Here is a 6,000-nt window from a genome sequence, read left to right on the forward strand (position 1 = left end):
GTTTTGACAAAGTTTGGGGCACAAGCAACATAATTTGGAAACTTTTAAACGCTATTTTAAAATAGCCATTACGAGATTCAGGTGCCTGGACTTATTGGGTTCAGTCACCTGGACTTTGAAATTCAGCGTAATATCAAGGTCAGAATAGAGTCAGCTGCCTGAACTCACAAGGGTTAGTCGCCCGAGCCTATAATGTCTTCTCAATTTTAATTCAGCATAAATGTCAGTCACCTGACCAGTCAAGGGTCAGTCGTCTGGGCAGTTAAAAACCTGTGTTTTAAAATTTGTTTCCAAAAGTTCTTGCCAACTTGTTTTGATACTTTTCAAAGTATTTTCTAGTATTTTCAAAATATGGTCTTTTAGTCCATGATTAACCCTAATGAGCTCCAAAACATTCATTTTGACCTTTAATTGAAGTGCTTACACAAGACTTCCTTAAGACTTAAAACTTTTCTAAACTTGAAGTCTTCATATACATCTTGCTTTGAGGCCATCTTGTCTTAAGCTTTAATATTCTTTAAACTTTCATAATGTTTGTCTGTCGTTGACCTTCTTGAGCTTTCTTTTGATCACTTGGCTTTGGAATGCAATTTTTCATAAAACTTGTGATCTTGGACTCTTATGCTTGAACTTTTTGAATTTCCTATGTTTTGTTTCCTGAAACATCATTACTTAAACCACAACATGTTAAATTATCTTGATTTGTTATCATCAAAATAAGATTCGAAAGCCATGTTAGGCCAACACATTGATTATTGTTAAAGGAGTTTGGGCAGCGTTTAGCCCATTTTATTGTAACTCTATAGACCCTCTTCCACAAACTTTAATAAGAAAGAGTCCTTGAAAATACATGAATTAGAGTTGTTACATAAATTGGAGTTTAACATGTACTTTTCGTGTTCTTGTAAGTGTATCATTAAACACCATATAGGCATTCCTACAATGCCCACAAACATATAAAAATTTACAGCGTAAAAATTTCTACGTCAAAGCCAATTGACTGTGTTGCTAATAATTAATTGTTGATAAGGGATTGTAAATTAATGTAACACACATGATCAAAAAAATCTTCAAATACCCAAGAAAAACATAGAGAAAAAAGAGGAATCAAAAATCAAAAAAGAAATAAAAAATTTATTCACAAAACATTAATTTGAGGTCAGGGGATAAATTTAAAATTGGAAATTACATGAATACAAACATATAATTAAAATTGTTGCACATTGAATTTACTTGATATGCTTGTATTATTGAGACAAAGAATTGTTGCTTCTTATGGATTTTTGGTTGAAAGGAATCCATTTATACTTTTATAAGAATCTATTTATTATTGGAGAAATTTGGCATTCCATGGCTGAAGGTTCGGCTTCCAAAAACATTGTGCATAACTAATTGTTGAGAATTCCACTTGTGAGTTTGAGTCACATTGAAAAAATTGAGTGGATGATGGGTTCTTATATACATGGTTGAACCCAAGACCCAATAGGCTTAAGCAATTGGGTCAAGTTGGTATTCGCATGTGTATCAAGCCCCCCCATGGGCTCATTCGGTGCTAACAAGTGGTATCAGAGCCGACGGTTCGTAACTTTGGGTGAGCGACATCATAAAAAGTCAGGACGTGAACCTAATTTTCCTGACGTGCTAACAGTTAGAGAACCAAGTGTGTGGCCGAGGCCAATAAGGATCATCTAGTCTGGGGATGGATTCGAATAGGGTCAAAACGTGAGACGTAGGACTAGTTCGAAGGCACGTGGAATGCAATCCGACGCACGTAAGGCGCCAGTGGTAAGACTCACTTGAGCAACTGTTGGGGAATTGGAGTTACTCCCATAAGGGAGATGGTTTTTGTTCAAGGGGGAGTGGTTGGAACTCACAAGTGAGGGGGAGATTGTTAAGAATTCCACTTGTGAGTTTATCCCATATTAGAAAATTTGAGTGGATGATGGGTGCTTATATACATGATTGAGTCCAAGGCCCAATAAGCTTAAGCTTTTATGTATGTGTTGTTTATGATAGCCAGAGTGCTATTCATCTTGCTAAGAATTCCAGTTTTCATGCGAGATCAAAACACAGTAATGTATGATATCATTGGATCAGAGATGCGTTGAACGATAAGTTACTAGAACTTGAGAAGGTTCACACGGATGATAATAGTTTTGATATGTTGACAAAGACACTACCAAGGGAGAAGCTTAAAGTTTGTTGTTCGATCGCCGGAATGACAATTCCCTCCACATAGTCGGAAAGGGGGAGATTTGTTGGGTTATTTCCTTCCATGTGGAGGAAAGCACAAGTGGGCTTTATTAAAAGCCCAAAGTCTAGCCTTTTAGTGTGAAAACCTAAAGGAAGTTATAAAAAAGAGAGGGGAGAAGGGAGGAGTCGTCACTTCTAAAAAGAAAGAGAGAAAAACGTGATTTTTCTCATGCTGTCCATATTTCATCAAGAATCCGATTCCGCTTCATCTGTGGTCCGATTGAGTTAAAATTTGGCGGAAAGGTTCACGACTCAAGGAGCTACAATCTGAATGGTGGAGATCAAAATTTGAGCTCGGGAGTTAGAATTTTTGCCCGTGAACAGTAACTGCGAATTTGGTATATTCTCTCCAATTCTCTTTGTATTTGCCAAGATTGTCGATATCTTGATGAAATATATTTGTAACCTCTAATTGAGATTAGAGAAGACTTGGTGTATCCATTATTTGGTTGATAGTAGAGGTTTCAACTGGATTAGGTCCCGTGGTTTTTCGTTCTCACACTGGGGAAGTTTTCCACGTAAAAAATTGCTTGTGTTCTTGTGGTTTGGTGTGATTGATTATTTTTCTTACTATTTTCAGCACGCATGAAAGTAGAGATACGCTATATTTGCTTGCATATAGGGAGAAGAATTAGTCCCCTATGGTTATTTGTTGATATCTTTCACAACAGATTAAGCCCAAGACCCAATAAACTTAAGCTTTTGGGTCAAGTTGGTGCTCATCCATATGTATCAAGCCCACTCATGGGCTCCTCTGATGCTAACACTTATGACTATAATTAAAGGGTCATGACACAGCTAAAGATGGTGTTCATAATTCGACATGAAGAGTTGTGAGAGATATTAATCAGGTGAAATGGCCAAATTGATTATTGTTGTCTGCATTTTGGGACATGGAAGACATTTTAAATTTGAAAGGATGAATCGTTAAGGATAAGTTTGGTATTTTAAATTTTGTCACTTAAAAGACTACCAAAGCTTGGTTTTTATGAGAATTCATACAAAATTAATAGTTCTTGAAGGCGTATTCAGTTGGGCAACAATTTCCGTATTCGTTTTACTATAAAAAAATTCAGTACCCATTTGCCCAAATTTATGGTTGGATTATCAGCAAATTACCTTTAGGAAGACGTCATTAATTGAGTTCATGTCGAGCCCGCTGGTGCCTTTTGTGCAAGAGCATATAGATAGAATAGATGAGATTGTAGCATTGGAAGCAGAAGGAGATTCCTTGTGGATGTCAAATTTGCCAAATTATTTGTCTTTCTTGATGAGGATGCCAAGGAGAATTTTGAGCACTTCCTTCAATTGCTTGATTTATATAACAAGATATAAGTTGAGGAGATTAAAATTATGGCATGGGAGAGTGAAGTGCGAAAGATGAACATGAAGAGGTGCGGATGATGAAGATAAAAAAGTTGAAGATAATCAAATGGTTGTTTGCTTTTATTTTTTGTCACCTTAGGTCTTATAAATTTTTTCTTTTACGCTTTTAAAGTAGTTCAATAACTTTAATCATTCGATTTTCAATAGTTTAAGTCGAGTTTGAATTTTGACTTTATAAATTTTAAAATTAAATTCCAATCTCATTTATTAACACTTAATACCAAAAGGCACCAAAACAGCATGGCACAACCCACACATCCCTACTCACAAATAAATAAGTAACTGGGCTTTTGACGACATGCCCCCGCAACCCTCACTGAAGCTCCTTGTATTTGACTATTTATTTTCGTAAGCTATAAAGGGACAAACTGAAATCCATCTATGCTATAAAACAATATATTTAAAAAAAACAATAAAAAATGAGAGAGAGAGAGAGAGAGAGAGAGAGAGAGAAGAAAGAAGTGAGTGTGGCAAATTGGGTCGGGCTGCCAGATTGCCTTCTGGGTCAGACCTAGATACGGCTGGGCCCTGCATGGGTGGGTGGGCCGTGCTGGCACAGCGCATATTGAAGGCACACTGGGATTGGGATGTTTCTCTGACCATAGTGGGCTGGGCCAGCACAGCCTGTCCAAAATGAAGTTGGTGGGCTGAAGCCGCAGGATTACTAGGTGGGCTGCACTGGCCCAAAATTTGGGCCTCCTGGGCCTTCTCTAATTGGGAAGTGCCAGACAGCCCAATAGAAAAGATAAAACCAACAGCAGTTCTTTCCGACGAAGAAAAGCAAAGGATACAAAATGAAAAACAACAATGGATTATAGACCAAAAATTACAGCTTTCTCCAAGAAGAAACTGCTAGTACTTTCCATTCTTCTTCTTCTTCTTCTTCTTCTTGGGGCTATTGAAAGCTCACACTAAATGTGAAGGGCACAAATATTGGTAACACATCTCTTTCTTTAGATTTGAGGATAACCCTTTTAAATAAGTGTATATTCAAGTCGAGTCAAGTTAACATAATAAAGCTCTTGAACTTGACTCGACTCGAAAATGTTAAGCTCAAAGTTTGACTTGAATTCAATCAATTTCATAATTATTAAACTCGAATTTAACTAGATTACAAGTTTAAAAAACTTGAGTTTAATTCGATTATAAATTAATTTTAAATACATATATAAATATATATAATGTATATATAATATTAAATATATTTATAAATATATATTATATGACTTATATTACATAAAATAATAAAATTAAAATGCTTGGTTAGACTCAAAACTCGACTCGAGTACCGTTACTGAATTCGAACTTGACTTGTTAAAATACTTTAAGTAGTTCAAACTCAACTCAAACTCGAGTAGAATTGAATAGATTATCCTCATGGGTTTTTGACGAAAAAAATAAATAAACAAAAACAAAAACACGTAAGGATTAGTCACATGACTTTCTCGTTGCTTTTTTTTTTTTTTTTTTGCGGCTCCTACCTTATCTTTGTGTTTGCTCACATGACTTTCGCATGGCTTTATATAAAAAGCTGCGGCCGTGAATCCAATAATGGGGGGTGAATGCCTCTCCAAATTGTGAAAGATCCAACATTTTATTATTTCTTTTTTGTCTTAAATAAATATTTAAATTATATTGTTTTTCTTATTAAATTTTATAATTAAAAAATTATTAAGTTAAAGTATGTGTTACATTTTATATAAAAAATTAAAATACAATAAAAATATATATATGTTTTTAATTTTTTGTAGACGAATTTTAAAAACTAGAAAAAGATTGGCTTTACCAATTTGAAAGCCAAGAAATTAAAAAAAGATAAATAACTTTAGCCTTTTTTTTTTTTTTTTTCAAAGTCTATTAGAGGCTTAGGTTGGGCAAAACATTAGGAGGTGGCCTATTTCCATCTCGTATCCTTTTCTATTATTTTTCAAGATTAAATATATAATAGTTTTCAAGATTAAATTGTCAAACTTTAATCATTAGAACACACTGAAAATAATATTTGAAAGAATAAAATTTGAGTTTTGAATTTAAACTTATGTGAGTTAAGTTAATATAATTTTTTATTATGTCTTTGTCCAAACATAAATAATTTCAAATTTATGAATCAAAATCAAGTGACACTTAATTACACCATGTTCGGAGAGACATTGGATTTAGAATTGTATTGAATTTAAAATAAAATACAATATAAAATTATATTGAAATTTGTTGAGATTCACCTAATTCAAATTTAAAACCCGAAACCATGTTACCAAATACAATCTTACAATAAATTATCTACTTAGGTATGTTCATGCATTTACTCACTGGAGAGAGAGAGAGAGAGAGAGAGAGAGAGAGAGAGAGAGAGAGAGAGAG

This window comes from Malania oleifera, chromosome 9 (assembly GCF_029873635.1).
Source record: "Malania oleifera isolate guangnan ecotype guangnan chromosome 9, ASM2987363v1, whole genome shotgun sequence".
Lineage (NCBI taxonomy): Eukaryota > Viridiplantae > Streptophyta > Magnoliopsida > Santalales > Ximeniaceae > Malania > Malania oleifera.